The sequence below is a fragment of the Octopus sinensis genome, linkage group LG7 (genome assembly GCF_006345805.1).
Source record: "Octopus sinensis linkage group LG7, ASM634580v1, whole genome shotgun sequence".
Lineage (NCBI taxonomy): Eukaryota > Metazoa > Mollusca > Cephalopoda > Octopoda > Octopodidae > Octopus > Octopus sinensis.
In genome coordinates this window covers 72,098,260-72,123,259 of record NC_043003.1, presented here as the reverse complement: position 1 = coordinate 72,123,259, position 25,000 = coordinate 72,098,260, and the positions used below count along the sequence as shown (strand labels likewise).

The 25,000-nt window shown below is 38.7% G+C and overlaps 1 protein-coding gene across 1 annotated transcript in view; it reads right to left on the bottom strand.

Annotated features, from left to right (window-relative positions):
• Nucleotides 1-25,000, bottom strand: part of LOC115214126 — a 74,449-nt gene that overhangs the window by 48,922 nt on the left and 527 nt on the right. The window lies entirely within an intron of this gene.

Below are 25,000 nucleotides of genomic sequence, written 5' to 3'. Positions count from 1 at the left end.
ACATAGCTATAAACCGTTCCCCTTAACAACACCTAGCTATGAGGACTAACTATGGTCATGGCCAGCGATCATTTTTCCATACAAACACCAAGCCTGAAGTATCAATGCAGAGCATTGCAACGTATTATTTTCCCCCCATCTCACTGGAAATGACCGCGAGGACTATAGTTACAGATTACTCCTCTACACTCTCCACTCTACATGAAACTTGGAGACCCTATAAAGTCCAATCTAATGAGCATTCCCTTACATCACACTAAGCTGGTGGGGGTGGAAGGCTAATGAAGACTATACACACAAATCATTCCTCCATACCATACCAAACTAAGAACGCCAGTAAACGCCATAGCTTCAGGCTGTTCTTCCACATTACACCAAACTGAGAGGTGAGATCATTGAAGGACATGGTTACAGATCATTCTTCAACATGACAACAAGCTGGGTGAGCAAGTACGTGGCAACAACCTTTTCCTACACGCCACTCAGGAGTGGGGAGGGTTGCAACAAAGGCCAATGCTACAAAAAGTTGTATCCTCAGCACAACAGTCTATGGGAGCGAATGAAGGCCATTCGCATAGGCTGTTCTTCCTCATTATTACAAGCTTGAAGGACAAATTGACCGTTCTTCCACAAAACAGCAAGCTCGACGGTGTAATGCAGGCTATAGCTATTGATCGTTCATCCACACTACACTAAACTTGGAGGGACAACGGAAGTCATTGCTATCGGCAATTCCACCTCATGACACTGAGAGAGCCAGTGACTACACATCGTTCGTTCACAACACACCATGCTAAGAGGCTGAGGAAGAGCATGGCTGCAAACCATCATTCCTAGTGGTACTATGACATGACACACTGATAGCGGCATTATCCGACACAACCAGTAGCAGTGAAGGCTACAGACCGTTACTTCACACGACGCTAAGCTGGAAATCCAATGAAAGCCACAGCTACATACTGACCCCTAAATAACTGCACGCTTGTAGACCATCACTAAAGACCATTTCTTACATCACACTAAACTGTAAGAGTCGATGAAATCCATTACCTCTGACCGTTCTTCTACATCACACAACACTAAACTGCGAGGGACAACTAAGGCAATAAATCGTTCCTACAAACCACACCAGGCTAAGCTGTCCAATGACGGTCACGGCTACAAACTGTATCCCCATACTATACCAAGCTTAGACCCCCTAATGAAGGTCATGGCCATTGACCATTTCTCCTCGCTATACTATACTTGGAAGGTCAGAAAAAACCAAAGTTACATATCGTTTTTCCACATTACATCGGGTGTAGTTAGGCGAAGTTAAATACAGTTCTACATCAGGTGAAGCTGTGAAAGCCAGTGAAGATAATTGATAGCCAGATTCTCCACACCAGATAAAGCCGGAGAGACCAATGAAACCATAAATACTTGCAGGCCACATCAATTTGTCAGGCCAGTAAAAGAAATGGCTACGAACCGTTTCCTTCCACATCATCAAGTTAGCTGTGTCAGTGAAGCCTACAGTTAGACACCATTCCTTCATACCCTATCAAGCTGAGAAGGCCATTGAAGACCATGGTTACATATCGTGAAGCCAAGGCTATGGTTCCTGATCGTTCCTTCATACCACACCTAGATGGAAGTGCCTGAGCTGACCATTGTTATAGACAATTCTTTCGCAACATACATAATTGGGAGTGGGAACATAGGCCACGGCTACTGACCATTTCTTCATACCATGCCAAGGCAAGATGCCAGTGATGGTCAAGGCAAGATGCCAGTGATGGTCAAGGCTACAGACAGTTCTTCTACAATGTCAATACCATTATTGGCATCTAAAACCCTGGCTACAAAGCGTTTCCCAAACATCCCACCCGGCAAAAGGCATTTTGCCCGACACTCTAACGATTCAGTTAGATTGATGTAGCACCTGAAATTAGGGTGGGTATGGGGATCAGCCGATTACATCGAACCCAGTAACTGATTGGTACTTTGCAGATGAAAGACAGATGTGTCCGCGGCAGAATTTGAACTAAAAACGTAAGGAGTTGGACCAAGTACCGCAAAGCACTTTTTCTGACACTAACGATTTTGCCAGATCATAATAATAATTCTTTGTACTCTAAACACACGACCTGAAATTCTTGGGGAGTGGGTTAGTCGATTACATCGATCCCAGTGCTAAACTGGTGCTAATTTCATCGACACTGGAAGGATGAAAACCAAAAGCAATCACGGCGGAATTTGAACTCAGAAGAAATGCTGCGAGGCATTTTGCCCGGCGTCCTGGCGATCCCGCTAGTTCACCACCTTTGCTGCCAGCTTGCCAACTGTTCCTGCAATTTAAAGAGCCAGATACTTCAATTAAGCATTACAAGTGTCTGTGAGTATGTGTGGATGTTGAGTCACTTTGCTAAAATACAATTCTTAGTTCATTTGTATTGCTAAGAGAAGATAATGTTTTACAAACAACAATCAAATGCAGTAGAATCTTTTGTGTGTGTGTGTGTGCAATATGTGTGCGTGCGTGTGTAATATCACTCTCTCTCTCTCTCCTCTCTCTCTCTCTCTCTATATATATATATATATATATATATATATATATAATATAATACATATATATATATATATATATATATATATATATATATATATATATATATATATATATATACAGAGAGAGAGAGAGAGAGAGAGAGAGAGAGATAGATATATATATAAATATACATACACACATATACACACACTCATATCTGTAAATATACATATACATATATATGTAATTGCATATATTCCTAAACTAAAAGTCAAAAGAAAGAAAAGAGAAACAAAAAAAGAAAAGAAACAATAGTGAGGAAGAAAGTACAACCACAAAACCAACAAGAATAATGCAATCAAGCAAGCAGGCAGGCAGGCAGGTATGCAAGAAGGCAGGAAGGCTGATAGAGAGGTGAGTATGATAGTGTTGCTGTCCATCAAAATAATCTAGGTGTAAAGAAGCAGCCGGATTGAGAGGTAAAACTCCCACAGGATTTGATAGCATGTTGACGAGATCTACTTAACAGTATCTCAATGTTTGGAATTTGTTCTATAAGAAAGAGGTGGAGGGGGAACACCACCGTCTACAATGAAGTAGTGGGTGAGTATGGATGAGGTGTGTAGTGGGGGAGGAAGCACGATTAAAGCATCTGTTCTGTGAATGTTACTGAGGAGCGTGTTGTGTATGTGTGTCTATGTGTGTGAGTGCATGAGTTGTGTGGGGGTGTGTATGTATGTATGTATATATATATATATACATATATATATATATATATATATATATATATATATATATATATATATGTATGTATGTAGTATGTATGTATGTATGTATATATAAAATCTTTTATCGTATACTTGTTACTGCCTTTGGACTGTGGCCATGCTGGGGCACCGTCTTGAAGAATTTAGTTGAACACATCGACCACAGCATTTATTTTTTTGATATCCTGGTACCTATTTTATCGGTTACTTTTTGCTGAACTGCTAACTTTCGAGAACGTACACGAACCAATACCGGTTGTTGAGTGGTAGTGGTGGAGGTGGAAGACAAGCTTAAACACAAAGGTACACACACAAATACACACTACAGACACATACATAGACATCTTCACTCCCTCCCACCCCACTCACACACGACAAGCTTCTTTCAGTGTCTTGTCTATCAAATCCATGAACAAGTCTTTGGCCAGGCTGTGGCTGCAGGACTGAATTCGAAACCATGTGCCTAGAAGCAAACTTCTTGCACGCACACACACACACACACACACACACGCACACACACACACACACACACACCACACACACACACACACACGCACGTACACACACGTGTTCCATATGCATGAAGGCGGCTGGCCTAGGGGTTAGAGTGTTGCACTCATGATCACAAGACCATAGTTTCGATTCTCAGACCGGCGGTGCGTTGTGTCCTTGACCAAAACACTTCCTTTCACGTGGCTCCAGCTCACTCGCGTAAAACTGACTGGCATCTCTTCAGAGGGAATAGTGGTCTACCCGCTTAGCCAGCGAGGTAGCATCATTCCAAACCTACAAAATATGACATTCCGTCGGTTTCAACGACGAGGACGATTCTAGTTGCTCCGCTCAACGGAACAACGTGCTCGTGAAATTAAGGCGCAAGTGGTTGAGCACGCCATAGACACGCGTACCCTTAACGTAGTTCTCAGGGATATTCGGCGTGACACAGAATGTGACAGGGCTGGCGCTGTGAACTACATGTACTACTCATTTTTTGCAGCTGAGGGAACAGGAGCAACGTGAAATAAAGTACCTTACTCAAGGACATAATGCACCACTGGATATCGAATTCTTGCTCATAACATCGTGAGCTGAATACCCCAACCACTAAACTACGATGAAGCGATATATATATATATATGTGTATGTGTGTGTGGGAGCGCGTGCGTGTGTGGGAGCGCGTGCGTGTGTGGGAGCGCGTGCGTGTGTGTGGTAGAAAATGGCATGAATGACATGCTTTGTTCAAAATCACTACAATTGTTTCGACACGTTCTCACACGTGTAGTAAGTACATTGATGAGATGTGAAGTAACTACGGCTACTATAGAATTCCTGAAGTATATCCAGTTACAGAAGCATTTCCACTGCATGTGGAGAAGTTCAATATTTAAGAGATGAGGAATTATTTACATCATTTACATTATTTACAATTGACGGATATTTGTCCTCATCTTGTTTGTTGTTAACACAACATTTCGGCTGATATACCCTACAGACTTCATCAGGCGTTTTGGGGAAATTTCGAACCTGGGTTCTCATTCATAAGGTATTTTTCGATATAATTATTATTATTATTATTATTATTATTATTAGTAGTAGTAGTAGTAGTAGTAGTAGTAGTAGTCAGTAGTTTTATTTTTATAGCGTGCTTTCACTTCACTACCGAGCACAGTTCTGTGTGCCTTGGGTATGTGCTGTGATTTGTTGTGATGCTTATTGTATGGAAAGTGTTCTGCGTAGGATGTGTGCAGTGCCTAGTAGTGCAATTTTCTGTATGTTATATGTGTTTGGAAGTCCTGGTGTTTTTGTTATGTATTTGTCTGAATATTTTTTATCATACCTAATGCACCTAGTATAATAGGAATTGTTTCTGTTTTTAGATTCCACATTCTGGTTACCTCTATTTCCAGGTCTTTATATTTTTTAAGTTTCTCCATTTCTTTTAGAGACACGTTGTCATCAGCCGGTATTGATACATCAATTAGAAAGCATTTTTTTTCTTCATGATCTCTGACAACTATATCTGGTCTGTTGGCCTTAATTTCTCTATATGTGTGTATCGGCATATCCCAGAGTATGGTTGCTTTCTCGTTTTCTGTGACCTTTTCTGGTGTGTGCCTATACCATCTTTTTTCTGTTGTTATTCCATAATGTTGGCATAGCTTTCAGTGTATGTAGGTTCCAACTCTGTCATGTCTGTGAATATATTCCTTCTTAGCCAGGACTGGGCAGCCAGAGATAATATGATTTATTGTTTCTTGCCCATCTCCACATATTCTGCAGTTACTTGTTATATTTCTTTTCCTTACATGTTTTTGGTGGGGAGGCTTTGGTCTTGTGCTGCAATTAAAAATCCCTCTGTCTCTGCTTTGAGTCCTGAGCTTCTCAACCATTGCTGGGATTTTTCTTTGTCTATTTCTTCTTCATTTAGTTTAGTCCAGTATTTACCATGAAGGGGTTTTTCTTGCCATCGTTTTATCATGGTTCTTTGCTGTTCTAGTTTTAGTTTGGATTTCATTTGTTTTATAGCTTTTGTTGTTTCTTCATCTTCTTCTATTATTATTATTATTATTATATTATTATTATTATTATTATTGTTGTTGTTGTTGTTATTCAGGTCACTGCCTGGAATCGAACTCGGAATCTTGGGGTTAGTAGCCCGTGCTCTATACCACAACGGGTTCGCCATTATCACCGCTAATAACCAATATATACATGGAATACTTTGAGAATTTGGCTTTAGGATCAACACCACTAAAACCAACCATATGGCTGCAATATGTTGATGACACCTTAATACTCTGGCCCCACCAGGAAGATGTCCAAGTGCTGTTAGATCATGTGAACTCAATAAAGCCATCCATACGGTTCAAAATAGAAAAAGAAAAAGATAATCAGCTAGCATTCCTGGACGTTATTAATAACACGCACCAAGTATGGATTCAGGACATCCGTATACTGCAAGCCGACCTTCACTGGACGATACCTCAACTTCAACCCCCACCATCCATACAGAGTAAAGAGAGAGATTGCTCAGTGCCTAAAACATTGAGCAATGAATATAAGTAACGATCGTGATACCACCACGAAGAAATGATCAAGCTCAGTAACAACTATCCCGAATGCATACTCTCCACTCTAATTATGAAGAAAAGAGAGGATTAAACCGATAAACTGTCCACACTCTGTCTACCCTATGTGAAAGGCCTCTCCAAGAAGATGCAAAAGACATGCGGCCCATATGACATCAGGACATTATTAAAAAAAAACAATACAACAGGAGTGGCTGTGTGGTAAGTAGCTTGCTAACCAACCACATGGTTCCGGGTTCAGTCCCACTGCGTGGCATCTTGGGCAAGTGTCTTCTGCTATAGCCCCGGGCCGACCAATGCCTTGTGAGTGGATTTGGTAGACGGAAACTGAAAGAAGCCTGTCGTATATATGTATATATATGTGTGTGTGTGTGTGTGTTTGTGTGTCTGTGTTTGTCCCCCTAGCATTGCTTGACAACCGATGCTGGTGTGTTTACGTCCCCGTCACTTAGCGGTTCGGCAAAAGAGATCGATAGAATAAGTACTGGGCTTACAAAGAATAAGTCCCGGGGTCGATTTGCTTGACTAAAGGTGGTGCTCTAGCATGGCCACAGTCAAATGACTGAAACAAGTAAAAGAGAAAGAGAAAAAGAGAACACTTCCTAAATATCTCAGTCGAGTAAAACCACCAATAGAAGAGAAAATGACCAAGAATTGCTTGTACTCCATCCCATGCAACTGTGGCGAAACATGCCCCCCCCCACACCCCAAATAAGGGTAGAGGAACATCGCAAAGCTGTGACACGGGGAGATATTGATAAATCGGGTATAGCTGATCATGTATGAAAAAATGGAGACCATATTCCCCTGTGGAATGAAGTTAAAATAGACAGAGAACACCACTGGAAAATACGAAAACTAAAAGAAGCAGCACATGCTAGGACACAACAACTTTTTAAGCAGACCGAGTGCACATATGAACACCATATGGGAACCGGTATTAAGGAAGGATAGGAGAATATTATATTTATAAGCCCTAAAAATAAGATTCACTCCATAATTGCCCACGGGCATATGGCGTAGTGGTTAAGAGGCGGGCTACTTACTCCAAGATTCCGAGTTCGATTCCAAGCAGTGACCTGAATAATAATAATAACAACAACAACAATAACAACATCGAAAAGTGCCTGAGGAATGAGAACCCAGGTTTGAAATTTCCCCAAGACACCTGATAAAACGTTGTGTTAACAACAAACAAGATGAGGACAAATATCTGTCAATTGTAAATAATGTAAATAATGATCCATGGAGGAGCTTGGTGGTTCTACTCTGTGTGTGTGTATGTGACCTCGAGTCTTGCTTATAAAGTGAAAGTTTCAGAGCAGAATGCTCCACTCACTTTTGCTCATAGACAGCATATCTATTCTTAACAATCGTACTCCATGATGCACGGTTTTCAGCCAGATATCCACAGTGACACATACTTAAGATTACCTAAATCGCTTCTTTGGTTTATGTTGATTTTTCTCTCGCTAGCTTCCCATAAAGATCCTCTTTAGGCAGCTTCCATACAGGCCAATGCAATTATTCTTTTCTCAATACTAACGCTACCTGTTCTCTCGATTATGACAGTGTGCGGTGTATAAGAGATCCACTTGATGTTCAGGACGCGTCAGCTACTCTTTAAAGAGTCGGATACTCTTTTCAAAACTCCTGCTGCGATGGGAAGGTAGTGAAGTATACAGACCTAGTGAGTTGGAAGTATACAGCCACCAATCTATACGAAAGCGACTTAATATTTATAAAACGTCGTTGCTAGTTTCAGGAGTGTGATTTGGCTTGGGCGAAATCTTTCGCGACTGAGCAGCCATTTTAAGGGAGAACACTGCTCACTCAAATTTTGGGAGCTATCTAGAAAAGGTGACCCGAACAACATCTGCTCCACTACCAAGCTGATTGTTCATAGCAGGACAAAATAATAGTAAAGGAAATAAAAGAAAAAGAACAGAATATTACTTTTCAAATGAACAGAATTAAATTCGATGTCACGACATGAAATGTTAAAACACTTTTTGACCGGTAATTATTCATTCTCAAATCTAAATCCAGAGTGCAGGACTGCAATTGTAGGCTGAGAATTGAGCAAGGTTAATATAGATACAGCTGCACTTTCAGGAAGTCGTCTTAGTAATGGAGGCCATCATTCATAAGTGGATGTTGACTACACTTTCATCTGGAAGGTAAAATCAAATTAGCAGAAAAAAGAAGCGAGGAGTTGGGTTCGCTGTCCGAATAGCGGTCCCCGTGTGGCTGGAGCAACCACAAGATATTAGCTATTGAATAACGCATTTGAGAGTTGGTTTTTTTTCAATGGGACGTTATAAGAATGACATTTCAGTATATGCTCCTACTATGAATAGTAACCATGACTACATACATAATACTCAGATACACACACAGACACACCACACACACACACACATACACACTCACAATTATATACATACATACATACATACATACATACATACATACATACATACATACATATAAATCGCACTAATTACAATTTGTAAAGTCATTTCTGTTACTCTTAAAAACGAATTCAAATTGAAACACGAACGGGACTACGTCTCTTTTGATTCGCCTAGATCAGCTGACCCGTCCAGTCGACGGCAGTCACTGGCAAACGTCTTGTGAGTAAATATATATATATATATATATATATATATACAGGCGTTGCAGCGTGATAAGAAGTTTGCTTCCTACCTATACAGTTCCGAATTCAGTCCCACTACAAGGCACCTTGGCAACTGTCTTCTACCATGGCCTCTGGCCGACCACATTCTTGTGAGGTGATTTGATAGATGGAAACTGAATGAAGCCCGTCGTATATGTTTGTGTGTGTGAGTGTGTGCGTGTGTGCGCGCATGCGTGGACGCATGTGTGTGTGTATGCGCGTGCGTATGTGTGAGTGTAATAGGTGCCTGTGTTTGTCCCCCATCACTGCTCGATAACCGGTGTTGATGTGTTTACGTTCCCGTAATCTAATGGCTCCGCAAAATAAACCGGTAGAATCAGTGCAAGGCTTAAAAACAATGTACTGAAGTCGTTTGATTCGACTGAAATTCTTTAAGACGGCTCCCCAGCATGACCGCAACCTAATGATTGAAACCAGTAAAAGGTAAAAGTTATACAATTGTTTCTGTGCAGTAGTGGCAGCTGTTAGTTGCGAAGTTGTCAGTATACTACTATTACATAAATTATTTTATAAATAATTACATAAATAAATCTGATCCAGCAGCTGTGAACCGGCACGTCATCAGGTAAGATGCTTTGAAAGCAGTGCTTATTTTGTAATTAAAACCTGTTTATTCCAAGATACAGAAGGCTTTGAAAGCATCTTACCTGATGACGTGCCGGTACGCAGCTGCTACTGGATCATATTTATTTATTTAATTATTTATAAAATAATCTATGTAATAGTATGATACTGACAGCTCAGCAACTCACAGTTGTTATCGCTGCGCCGAAACAATTGTTGTAGTTTGTAATTAAATCCTGTTTATTTCGTCTTCTTGTATAATTGTTTTTATATAAACTGTATACACTAACGGAGTTCCACAAATATATTCAGTGACAGATAACCGTATAGAATATTGAATAAATATATAATATATACTTATTCAATATTACCTGTGTAATAACCCTATGTGTTTATAATCTCATATATATATATATAGTTTTAAATATCAGAATGAGATCTATGTAGTAACAGTCCTGTCTACTAAAGTTTGTCAACGTAAAGTGCCAGTCCTACGTACATACATACATTCCTTCATCTTAAGGAACAACCAAAGTCTAGACTAAAGAGCGGGTGAGGGACAATTGTTTTGCGCTAGGAATTCGCCAGAACTTTTGTCAGATTTAAAAGAATTTCTGTGTCACATCTGGGGCCAAGTTTCGAAACCCAAGTTTGAACACCAAATTGATAGAAGACAGATTTTATGACATTCCAAAGTTCGAAATCCAAGGTTAAACACCGAATTGATAGAAAACAAATTTCTATCTTTTATCTTTTATTCTTTACAGTCATTAGTCTGCGGTTATGTTGGGGCATCGTTTTGAAGAATTTTTGGTCGAACGAATCAAACTCAGTAATTTTTAAAACCCTGGTACTTATTTTATCAGTCACTTTTGCCGAACCGCTAATTAACGAGGACGTAAATAAGAAAAAAAAAACACTGGCTGTCAAACGGTGGTGGAGAACAAACGCAGAAAAACAGACTCAAAGACACACACACACACACACATACACATATTCGACGGACGGGTTTCTTTCAGTTCCAGTCTATCAAATCCATTGACAAGGTATTGGTCGACCCGAAGCTATAGTAGAAGGTATTTCCCGAAGGTGCCACGTGATGGAACTGAACACGAACAATCTGGTTGGGAAGCAAACTACTTACCACTCAGCCACGCCAGTACTTTCATGTAACTTAGTATGCAGTTGCCACACCGACTCCAAACTGAATGCTTATTGTATTAGATCATCCAATAAGTTCTGTCCGAATTTTGAATAAAGAAAACAAGTGATAAAATGTTATATTTAATTGAAATTTAATCATCAATGTACTTTCGGTGATTATCTATGACTTCCTTCCATCTATTTACAAGCTTTTTAATCCCATCAATGTAAAACTATTTTGGTTTCAAAGCGAAGAACTCTGACATATCAGTTTCGACCTCCTCCTGGCTTGCGAAAGTTATGTCCCCCAAATGATTCTGTAAACTATAAAACAAATGGTAGTCTGAAGGAGCAAGGTCTGCAGAATAAGGTGGATGAGGAATTTTTCCCAACCAAGCTTTTTGATCTATGGTGTGGTCTTTGCAGTGTGGAGTCGTGCATTGTCCTGATGAAATATCACTCCTTTACGATTCACTAAAGCGGGTCGTTATTTCTTCAAAGCTTGGTTCAAACGCTCTAATTGCTGACAGTAGACCTGAGCATTGATTGTTGCATCAGGTGGTAACAATTCAACGTGAATTACTCCTTTGCAATCCCACCAGATAGAGAAAAGAACCTTTTCCCCCATGAACTTCCCTTCTCGGTTGTGGTTGAGCATTTTCCCTTTTACCAAGCCACTGTTTACGACGTTTAACATTTCGATAGAAGATCCATTTTTCATCATCAATCACAAGTCTATCCAAAAAGGGTGAAATGAGTTCGCGAGAATGGAGAGAAGAGCAGATGTCAACTCGGGATTTGCGGTTGCTTTCGGACACTTCATGAGGCACCCATTTTCCAAGTTTAGGATACCTTTCCAAGTTGTTGAAGATGACGATAAACAGTTGTATGATTTAAACTAAGCTTTATTGCCAATTCTTCAACTGATAATGCAGGATTTTCTTCAAGTAATGCCTCATGGAGCTTATCATCAAACTCAACTGGACATCCTGTTCGATTTTCATCGTCAAGGCTGAACTCTCTATTCTGAATTTTGCAGACCATCTTCTGCAAGTTCTTTCATTCTAGTATTCTTTCCCATAAACTGAGTGTATGTTTCGAGTCGCTTCAGCTAAAGGGTTTCCTTTCTTGTACACATAAAGCATTATGTGCCTTAAATGCTCTTTAAACATTTCCATTTTAGAAAGGGTTTTAATCAAAGAAATTTTAATTCTATTATTCTGTAAAATAATATTTAATTAGTTTAAATGTACACAAATGCATAAAAATAATTTTTAATTCCATTAGATACTCTAAAATACTATTAAATTTCATTCAATTTAAAAAAAGGTAAAATCGGACAGAACTTATGGGATGACCTGATAATGATAGGCACACGACAGTCTTCTTCCAGAAAATTGAGAATTTTCGCACCAGCTCTGAGGTTCTAGCGTCCCTCTCATCCCACACTTCTCATCATCTTTCACCTCCTCTCTGCTTTTGAACCTATTGCGCCAGCGATAAACGGTCGGCTGATACGATGTACTACATAAGTAGTGTGGATCATTTCATAAGTTTCTGTCAGTTTTTTGCTAGTTTAACACAAGACTTTCTTGCAATGTAAGCTTCAAACTATTCGAACTGTAACGAGCGCTGTTTAGTAGGGAGTGTATGAGGTACTGTTACGTCCATCTCCTCCGATCTACAAAAACATAGTTGGCAGGTCATCTTATTAGATGTTTAATAATAATATACTAAATTTACAGTAATCTAGGACAGTTGCATTTGCTTCTCCTAAGTTTCAAATCTTCTGGAATGCACTTTGTACACACACATATGTATATATATTTATATCCACACACATGCACACACACACACATATATATATATATTATATTATATATATATATATATATATACACACACCCACACCACACACACTATATATATATATATAAATATATAGGCGCAGGAGTGGCTGTGTGGTAAGTAGCTTGCTAACCAGCCACATGGCTCCGGTTCAGTCCCACTGCGTGGCATCTTGGGCAAGTGTCTTCTGCTATAGCCCCGGGCCGACCAATGCCTTGTGAGTGGATTTGGTAGACGGAAACTGAAAGAAGCCTGTCGTATATATGTATATATATTGTGTGTGTTTGTGTGTTTGTCCCCCTAGCATTGCTTGACAACCGATGCTGGTGTGTTTACGTCCCCGTCACTTAGCGGTTCGGCAAAAGAGACCGATAGAATAAGTACTGGGCTTACAAAGAATAAGTCCCGGGGTCGATTTGCTCGACTAAAGGCGGTGCTCCAGCATGGCCGCAGTCAAATGACTGAAACAAGTAAAAGATAAAAGAGAAAAAGAAGATATATATACACACAAACATATATTATATATCTATATATCTATATAGATAGATACACACACATACACATATGTATGTATGTATACATTCGAGCATACTTATCTCGTTTTTCTGTGTATACGTATACGCATGCATGTATGTATGCATGCATAAATGTAAGTGCGTGCGCGTAGGTGGGGGCAGACATTTCGTATATTTCCTTTATACGTGTGACAACATACTGAGGCAGAAACACGTGTTCGCAGCTGCCGCCTCGTCTTCAGAACAACAGCTTTTCTTGTTCCTTAATGGCAAGTGAATTCCAGTGAGTTATGCATATACATGCATACATACATGCTTGCACACGCACACACACACGTATACAGGTATGCGTATGTGCATATGCATACATATATACATATATCCATAACATATATCTACATACAAACACACATATATGTATGTATGTATGCATGCATGTATGTATATCGTATGTATGTATGTATATAATATATATATATATATATATATAGATATATATATATATAGATATATTATAGATATATATATATAGATATATATATAGATATATATATATAGATATATATATATATAGATATATATATATATATAGATATATATATATATATATATATATATCTATGATATATATATATAGATATAAATATATATATAGATATATATATATATATATATATATATACATTATATATAGATATATATATATATATATATATACTATATATATATTATATATATATATATATATATAGATATACATATATATATAATATACATATGTATATATATATAATATATATATATATATAATATTATACATATAATATATATCATATATATATATATATATTATATTATATATATATTATATATATATATATATATATACACGTATGTGCGCACACATAATAGTTTACTAACCTCAGTTTTAGGTGCAGTATTGTGTCTTTTGAGGTGAAGATCTTTTTCATTCTATAAATGTTTTTTTAACCTAATTTATTCTTTGAATAAGTTCTTCACAGCGACCTTCCTGATTTAGTATTTTTCCTAAATACTTGAGTTTTTTTTTCTTGTTCAAGCTTCTTTCTATTTCCCTTTATATTTGGTTCTTTTTGTTCTGTCTTACCAACAATCTCTGTCTTTTATATATTTATTTATTTATTGCAGTCATATTGGCCTTTCTTGTCGGAAACATGGACAATATGCACAGCTATGAAGAGAAAAGAGAAACCCTGAGATGCTGATCTTATGCAGATTGGGTAGGATAAATTGGAAAAAACATGGTAACAAATGGCACAGTACAAGGCAAGTCCAGCCTATTATCCAGAAGTCAACAAAGCCAGCATATTTTGCAAATACAGCGAGCAAATAGTTACTACCCAAGACTATCCTGACAGGAAAAGATGAGGGGAAGAGAGCAAGCGCACGTCAAAGGCGTTTATGGACAGAGGTCTTCAAAGAACGGACTAGAAAAAAACCTGGTTGATGGCCGACATACACACACGTATATATCTTCATATACTTATATGTGTATATGTATATATGTATTCTTCGTGGTAGTATGATAAAAAAATAATTACCAGCTTTCTCAGGGAGAGAAATCATCTCCTAAATCCCAACCAATATGATTTCCATAGTAGAAGAGATGGCCTAACACAGCTTCTGCTTTTGATGGCATTCTAAATGCTCTGGGGGAGGGTGATAATACCGGCTTCATTTATCTTTACTTCAGTTAAGCTTTCGACAAAGTGGACCATAGAATTCTACTGAGAATATTATTTAACATAGTGAATAAATCCTTTCCTGGCCAACAGAATCTAACATATTGTGATACATGGAGTCTATTCAAGACCAGCAAAAATTCATAAGGGATGTCCTTATCGGAGTAATGTGTTGAGGCCACTTCTATCTATTATTTACGTAATTGACATAAAAATGACATCGTAGAATCTTTGTAGGTTACCCTTAGCTTCAAAAAATCTCCAAGTGAGTATACGACAGAATAGAACACCAATCTGATCTATACACTATAATGATTCGAAAATAAACAAAATTACATGCAGTTTTAGCAAGGAAGCTTTTGAGCCAGTCCTCTTTGGAAATGAGAAATGGGAACATTTAAATAACCATAGACTCTTCCTTCAGGAGTGCATCATGTGACGTCAGGTAATATCACTGACTTCGATGTAACTGTGGACAACCGAAACTGGAGTTCAACAATAAATTTGATATGGCACGCAGAATGTACTCATGAATCCTTAGAACTTTCCAGTCTAGAGATCTTGGTACCATGATACTCCCCTTCCCAACTTCGCTTAGTTCCACCTTGAATACTGCTTCCTGCTGCATCACATTTTACAAAACAAAATATGGGAATTAAGACATGCAAAGATCGATCACAAGAAAAGACAGTAAAAATTGAAAAATAAATGGCATGATAGGCCTTGGTTAATGAGATCGCCTTACAAAGCTCAAACTTTATTCTTTCGAACGACGTCGTAAACATTAGATCATTTGTACAATATGGAAATCATGTATTAACTTCGTCCGAGTCATACCAAGGCTAAGCCCTGCATCATACGCTGCCTAAAACATTCGAGCTCACATCACAAAACAATATTAATACACACCCTTTTAATTTCGACTGGTCCTGCTTTAATCAAGGATACTTCGAAATAAATCCAAGAAAATACTTTCTTACCGGCACTTGGGCAAAAAATACCTGACGAAAAACCAGCTCTCTAATAAATTGAGGCAAAGAATTATTCAAGTGGACTATGATGTCCCCCCACAAAATTTTCCATGTGTTTGACATAGGCTGGGCTAAAGATGGCAGAAACCTACTTATGTTTATATATGCAAACAAGGTATTAAGGTTCAATTTGACAGTTTGCATAAACGGAAAAGAAAATACAACATCCCATCCAAAAATAAAAGTATTTTAAAAGATCAAAAAATTCCAACTAGATTATGGCTGGGATATAACAGTTTACTCAACATAGCTGCCCTCACCTTCTATCACAGCTTCGAGTTAACCCTGGAACCTGGCGTATGAGTTTCTCGCTTTGTTCCTGGGAAGATATTTGGTGACCAGCTCGGTCTTATTGTTGCAGATAGAGTGATTGGTATCTTTCTTATCCGCGTCCCACACATATTAATCCATGGAGTTACAATGGAGGTCAGAAATTGGGGCTGGTAAAGTTGTAGAAATTCTCCAGCGACCATTTCGGACTCTCTCCGGAGGTATGGTAAGAAGCCGAATGCTTCCTCCACACATATGCCCTTCCAGCAGCAACCTTCTCCAGCCACGGTTTGACCACAGACTCTAGCGGTTTTACATAACCGTCTAAATCTAAGATGTGGGGTGGCATGACGTCACTCATACTGGAGACACACCCAAAGACCGTCACAGCTTGGAGGAATTTGGTTTGCAAAATATATGAGATGTCACATGGGTTGTAGGCAAGCCACCAGTTGTTCTGGGTGTTGAACACCTGATCCCGGCAGTTCTTTTCATCTGAGGAAAGCCAGATTAACCCCGGCTCAGAAGAATGCCTCAACTTGTACAGGAGCCTCTCTGCCTTCCTCAGGGCGTTTTTCCTTTGCCTTGGTTGTCATAATTTCTCCCTTGGGCCTCTTATACAAGTGGTAGCGAAGGTCCTCATTCAGGGCCAGCTTCATAGAGGTGACTCTAACACCCATCTCTCTCGCCAACGCCCGGATCCCTTTGCTCAGATCCTCTATTACCTACCGTTGTTATCTGAATTCCGTCATGCAGACGCAGTCAGAACGCGTGTTGAGTCTCTTCTTGCTGGCCACGGCTTTTTAGTCCCCGTTACAGCTGTTCATATCACGTCTTGCAGCCTTTACAGTGTTCACAGAGCATTCAGCAGCAGACATGATGTTGGCATGATACCCGGTGCGAATCACTATGGTACAAGTAACTCTTTCCCCATATTCAGATGGCTTCAGTCTTCCATGTAAGTTAAATTGTTTCTGAACTACAACTTTAATTGTCATGCTTTCTTCCAATGGCGTTGAGTGTTTACCAATACATAAAGTTGTTTCTAAAAAGATTGGAGACACAAAATGCCGCTAAATGAGCCCGAACACACCGTACGTATGTATGTATATGTATACATTGGTTACCAGAATACGACGAGATAGGTTGCTGTAACAAGCATATATACGTAAATGTCGACCGATGAGAATTCGTACTCAATACCGCATTGGTGGAGAGGACATACACACACACACACACACACACACACACACACACACACATACACACACACATATTATAGACACATATACGGCGGTTTCCTGTCAGTTTCCGTCTACCCAATGCACTCACAAGGCTTAGGTCGGCCTGAATAACACTTGCCCAAGATGCCATAAAATAGGACTGAACCCCGAATCATGTGGTTGAGAAACAAGCTTCTTACCACATAGCTACATATTTATACATACATACTTACATACATACATAATACTTACATATATACATATATGTGTGTGTTTGTGTGCGTATCTGTGTGCCTCTGTGTGTGTGTGTGGTGTGTGTGTGTGTGTGTGTGTGTGTGTGTGTACATATGTATGTATGTAGGTACGCATGTATGCATATAAGTATGTTTATGTACATACGGACCTTTGCACAATTTCTGCCAACTCCAAATTTCCCTGACAAGCCATTGGTCAAAGCCACATTATGTTAGCAAACATTTGCACAAGATACGATTCAATGGGATCGAAACGAAAAAACCATTTGAATGTGAAACGAACTTCTAACCACAAAGCCATGTCTAACATTGTTTCTGTGACAAACTCTCACGCTCTCAGCTCTAAATATTTAATGTTCTTCTACAACTGCTTACGCAACATTGAATTCATTTTTGGCTTAATTTCAATTCACACCAGAGTAAACCCATAAGCCGTACGTACAGATTCACATATATACACTATATAGCCCAACTATATACCTGCAAGTAACTCTATACATACATACATACATACATACATACATACATACATACACACACACATACATACACACACACACACATACATATATATATATATATATATATATATTATATATATATGCACACACACACACATATTTGTATAAATATAAACGTGCATACACACAAGCACGCACATATATACACATACACGCATGTATTAGAAGGTGAGCGAGTGTGTAATTGGTTGAATGAGAAAGTAGGCTGAGAAAGTAAAAAAATGTTTGACACAGAGGAAGGGTGCTGGAAAGTAAAGAGTGGTTGTTATGACTAATGGCAACGATAAGTGTTATTAAGATGACTCAAGGTCACAGATTTTGGCAGGGGGACTGCAATTGATGGGAACATATTTCTATGGACTCCGGAATAATCGTTGAAAGTTGACCTTGGCCGGATTTGAATTCGGAACGTAATAGGTTGTTATTGAATATCACAATACTAGCCTAGTGTTGATTTTTAGCATCCTTCAGATGGATGGAAGACAAAATTGAACTCAGAGGAATTTGAACACAAAACATAAGGGGACGTAACTAAATAGAGAAACCTAGTTTTCTGTACATTTTCATATCATCAATTTTCGAAGTGCCGAGATTAAGCTTTCACACACACACACACACACACACGCATTGTAATATAATTTCGCGTTACATTATTGCAGCAGAAACCTACGTGAAATAGAGAGGAAGCCAATCAAATTCATAGGACACTTTGCAGTATTTTAGTTACGTATTCATTCAATACAAAGCAAAATATGCGTTTTCGGAACGCTTCTTTATTTTAACATCAATACATTCCTTAGTTTCAAGAGAAGGATTGGACAGGTGAACATATTTTCATCTGATCACCAAGCTGAAAGGCTGGCAGTTCAACATTTCTATACATACATACATACATACATACACACATACACACATACACACATACACACACACACACACACCACACACACACACACAACACACGCATTGTAATATATTTTCGCGTTACATTATTGCAGCAGAAACCTACGTGAAATAGAGAGGAAGCCAATCAAATTCATAGGACACTTTGCAGTATTTTAGTTACGTATTCATTCAATACAAAGCAAAATATGCGTTTTCGGAACGCTTCATTATTTTAACATCAATACATTCCTTAGTTTCAAGAGAAGGATTGGACAGGGTGAACATATTTTCATCTGATCACCAAGCTGAAAGGCTGGCAGTTCAACATTTCTATACATACATACATACATACATACATACATACATACATACACACATACACACATACACACACACACACACACACACACACACACACACACACACACATACATACATACATACATACATACATACATATATATATATATATATATATATATATATATATATATACTCCTTCTTTGGACTTCTCCATTTCTCCTTTCCGATGAACAGCTGTGCTCGAAACGTTAAACTCTCTCCTCTCACCGAGCATCAAGCTAATATACTTCTTGTGTACATCCTCAAGTTCGTGCCTTTTCTTCTTTTTTCCGTTTTTTATCAATTTTTTTAATGTTTATTTGAATTGACTACACACACACACACACATGCACACGTGTATATATATATATTTGTATGTGTGTGTGTGTGTATGAATGCATACACCCGTATACAGGCGCAGGCGAAGCTGTGTGATACGAAAGTTGCTTCCTAACTACATGGTTCCGAGATCAGTCCCTCTGCGTGACATTTCGGGCAATTGTCTCAGATTTGAAAAATCCCTGACGAACAGTAAGTGCAGCGATCGCACCAGCCTAGGAGATCTAACGATAAAGGGGTCGGTTCAATCTCTCGCTTTTTCTTTTCCGAACCAGCTAACTAGGTAGGTTGGTAGGTAGGTAGGTAGGTAGGTAGGTAATTAAGCTAGATTAAACTAAACTAACTGTATCGAAAAATAACTGCGAAAACCAACAAACCACTGGTCGATAATTGAATCACTCTAGGAAAACATAACATTTACCTCCTTGTTGATTTTTACATACTGTCAGTAGCAGCAGCAGCAACAGCTAACAGTAGCAGCAGTCAGCGGTGAAGAAGAAGAAGAAGAAGAAGAAGAAGTAGTAGTAGTAGTAGTAGTAGTAGTAGTAGTAGACTTATACTTAACGGTGAGGATGATAGTGGAGAGTGGCACAATTGGGTTGGGCCCTTTAGTAATACTGAGTTCAAATTCTGGTATAACAATGAGTCGAAGATGGGGGAGTGGGGTGGCGACACGAAATAAAGTTTAATATGGTTAGGGTGAACCCATTTCCTCATGTTTTTTTTTTTGCCGTCATCTGCCAGGTTAACCACATGTTAAACGATATTCTCTCCACACCGGCAGATAGAGAAACTGGTTCAGAAAGTAGAAAAGGAACGTAGCATATCTGCGTTATTGCCACTCTTGTTCTGCTGCTGCTGCTGCTGCTGTTGTTGTTATTACTACTGTTATTAAGGCGGCGAGCTGGCAGAAACGTTAGCAAGCCGGGGAAATGCTTAGCGGTATTTCGTCTGCGTTACGTTCTGAGTTCAAATTCCGCCGAGGTCGACTTCGCCTTTCATCCTTTCGGGGTCGATAAATTAAGTACCAGTTACCCACTGGAGTCGATGTAATCGACTTAATACCTATGTCTGTCCTTGTTTGTCCGCTCTGTGTTTAGCCCCTTGTGGGTAATAAAGAAATAGGTATTTCGTCTGCTGCTACGTTCTGAGTTGAAATTCTGCCGTGAAATTTACTTTTCTTCTTTTCGGAGTCGATAAAATAAGTAGCAGTTGAGCACGGGGGTCGATGTAATCGATTTATCACCCACTCCAGAATTGCTGGCCTTGTGCCAAAATTTGAAACCATTATTTCTGTTATTGTGTGCTGTTGTTGTTGTTACTGCAATTGTTACTGCTATTACTGCTGTTAATATCGTTCTTATGGTTTCGGTGTGGCTATTATTGCCTCTATCGAGGCAGCGAGCTGGCAGAAACGTTAGCACGCCGGGCGAAATGCGTATTTCGTCTGTCGTTACGTTTTGAGTTCAAATTCCGCCGAGGTCGACTTTGCCTTTCATTCTTTCGGGGTCGATAAATAAAGTACCAGTTTCTAACTGGGGTCGATGTAATCGGCTTAATCCCTTTGTCTGTCCTTGTTTGTCCCCTCTATGTTTAGCCCCTTGTGGGCAGTAAAGAAATATATTATTGCCTCTATTGATACAATTGTAGTTGTTGCTGTTGTTGTTTTTTTGTTACCAACGCTAAAGACCTGTTTCCACATTCCAGCGAATAGAGACGAGATTTTGAGAGTGAGAGGTACACAGTTTCAACGACAGAGTAAAAGAAAGAAAGAAAGAAAGAAAGAAAGGAACGTGTAAAAGAAAACGGGTTGGTTCGGTGTGAGAATGGAAACCGGTAGCTACTTCTTTCGAATAGGGGTAGGGTGTGTAATTTTCAATTGTTAAATTTTCACCAGATTATTTCATTTACTTTGTTTACAACAAAGTTTGGCGTTGGAGAAAGAAATGATTATAAGAAAACGATGGTAAACAAATATCTCTTCACCACCAAACATTGTTTATAATTGGATCTAACTAATTGAAATTAATGTTTTCTTTTGACACATTCTACCAGTATACGAGGTTTCAAGTTATTTAGTTAAGTAGAAATTCTGTCCATCTTTTAGAAAAGATCCTAATTTTATCATAAGAAAAAGAACGAACATATAATATCGATCAGTTATGCCCGGTGTTTCGTGAGCTGGGAGTTCGAAAAAAGGTTACAGTCGTGGAGACTGACTTTCAATTAAATGTTATCAATAACATTCAACAAGTGAAAACCACCTGGGTATGCATCAGGTGAGGAAATAAAAAGAGCTGCAACACGTCACTTTTATGTTGTAGTTTAAGGAAGATTTGGCAGCTATTTCTAGGAGACTGAGAAGCCACGTAAGGGTTTTGCATGTGATGATCTCCATGGCAATAGAGATCAGCAAAGACATGCTATTGGCCACAATTACATAACTTTAAATACTTGCATAGTCTTTATTATTAATTTCTAGAAAAAAAAAACAGTGAAAGTCATTTGCGTCTTCAAAAGTACATTTAAAAAAAATAATCTGCTGAAATTTTGATAAAAATCAAGTGGTTGGAAGAAATTTAACATGATTCATTCATCATTGTAAGATCGAGTGGACTCGCATGTTTACAGTGGCACCTGTTTATCTGATTCTGATTGAGTATGTGGGGTGGGGGGCGCCCTTGCGTATGTGTGTACGCGTGTATGTGTGTGAGTGTGTATGTGAGTGTTTGTGTGTGTGACTGAGTGTTTGTTTGTGTGTGTGTGTGTGTGGTGTGTGTGTGTGTTAAAGGACGAGTATTCCAAGTGCAATTGTACCATTAACGCAATCCACAGGCAGAATCAAAGTGACACTGTCTGTGTCGAGGTTAATTAAAGGTACATTCATATATGGCTGAGAACTCCACAGATGACTGAACGCTTAACATAATACTTAGCTAGAATCGATCGATATGGCATTGTGTGCTGGAAGAATGGCACATCGAATTATATCTATTCTCCATCTGGGGAGTCAACAGGTGCCGCCACCCCAGTTTCAGTGACAATACCTTGGGGCTTGACCATATAATGGTAGGAAAATTAAAATTCAAGTTTAAGGACTCGATGTAGATCTCCGTCACTCACAAAGCAATCGAAAATGCCGTACACTGTGATTGAACCCAAGACCACATGATTACTTGTAAAGCGAATATCTTAAACACACTGCACGCAGCACCAGCCACGCGCACACTCACAATCACACACACACACATGTATTTATTTATTTAATCTTTTCCTTGTTTCACTCAGACTGCGGCTATGCTGGAGCACCGCTTTGGCGAGTTTTAGTCGAATGAATCGGTCCCAGTACATTTCAAAACCTGGTACTATTTTATCGGTGTCTTTTACCGAATCGCTAAGTTACAGGGACGTAAACTCACCAACACAAGCGGTGGTGCGGGACAAACACAAACACAGAGGCACACGTAGATATATACATATACGACGGGCTTCTTTCAGTTTCTGTCTACCAAATCCACTCACAAGGATTTTGGTCGACCCGAGGCTATAGAAGAAGACACTTGCCAAGGGCATCACGCAGTGGGATTGAACCAGGAACCATGTGGCCGGGAAGTAAACTTCTTACACACAGCCACTTTTGCACCTATACACAACCACTCCTGCCCCTATATAATATATAAGATATATATATATATATATATAAAATAGCCATGGTTCTCCGTCGGTATTTTCGATGAGTATTCACTTTACGATCAACTAAAGTATCTGCTCATAGGATTCGCATGTAAATGGTTGAGTATTCTGCAGATGCGTGTAACCTTAACTTGATTGACATGCAGAATCAGCGTGAGAAGGTCGTACCATTTAATTACAGGTTTAGTCCAGCTGATAGACTTCCACCATAGTTTACAATTTAAATCTTGGTCCTGTAAAATAAAATATTTGCTCAAGAAACCCGGTAGTATGATTCGATCTGCGACCAACATTTGCAGAGCGAATAACGTAAACACACGAACATGCCCAGCCTGCCTTAAAGCATACGCACTTGGCAAACGTCCGTAGGCTTCACGGGTCTAGGTAACCAATTATGACCTACGTATGTTGTGGGTTGCTGTCAATAGATAAATACCAAGGGGCCCAGTTCATTTATTTGCCAGGAGGTCTATAATGCTGTTAAGACGGCGCTAATGTGTATAAATTCTATACGTATGTGTATGTGTGAACGCATGTATGAATGTATGTATACTACATATACAGATAAAAAGACTGATACTCAGAAAGTTTGTTTATATACATATATAAATATATACCATATACACATCATTATATATATATATAATATATATATATATATATATATATATAGGGAGAGAGAGAGAGAGAGAGAGATGTAAATATATATATATACAGATATATATATATTCACACACATACACATATATGCATAGTATTATATGCACACAGCACACACACGAATACACACACACAAACACAAACACCACACACACACATACATGTATAACTGGTACGTCGTTATCCCTACACCTGGAAAATTCTTCTGCAATGTGCAGCTCTGTGTAAAGTTCATACACCTTGCTGTCGACGCAGTTATTGTTCATAGCATTGCTTAATATATATATATATATATATATATATATATACATACATACATACATACACATACACATGTGTATCTTTGTGTCTGTATTTGTCACCGCCACCGTTTGAGAACCGGTGTTCGTGTGTTTACGTCCCCGTAAAGTTTGCAGTTCGGGAAACGCGACAGATACTACCAGGCTTTAAGAAATAAATAGGTCCTGGGAGTCGATTCATTCGACTAAGATCCTTGAAGGTGGTGCACCGGCATAGCCGCAGTTCAATGACTGAAGCAAGTAAAAGAAAAGAATATATATATATATATATGCATGTGTATATGCATGCCATGCATATATATACGTATGTATAAGAATATATGTACATATAGCATATAGATAACATGGTTATCTTCGATGTTAAAACGCGGACAACAAAAACAAAATACTACACTCACACACATGCTTGTATATATATATATATATGCAAGAATAAGGAATATAAACACATGTATCCAGATATTCACGTGTATATGAATATATCTATATAGAAATACTATACACACACACACAAACACCACACAGATGTGTAAGCGTGTATGCATATATAAACAAAACATTGTACGTATTTCGTACGAAAAATATAAGAGAATATCATCGTTATA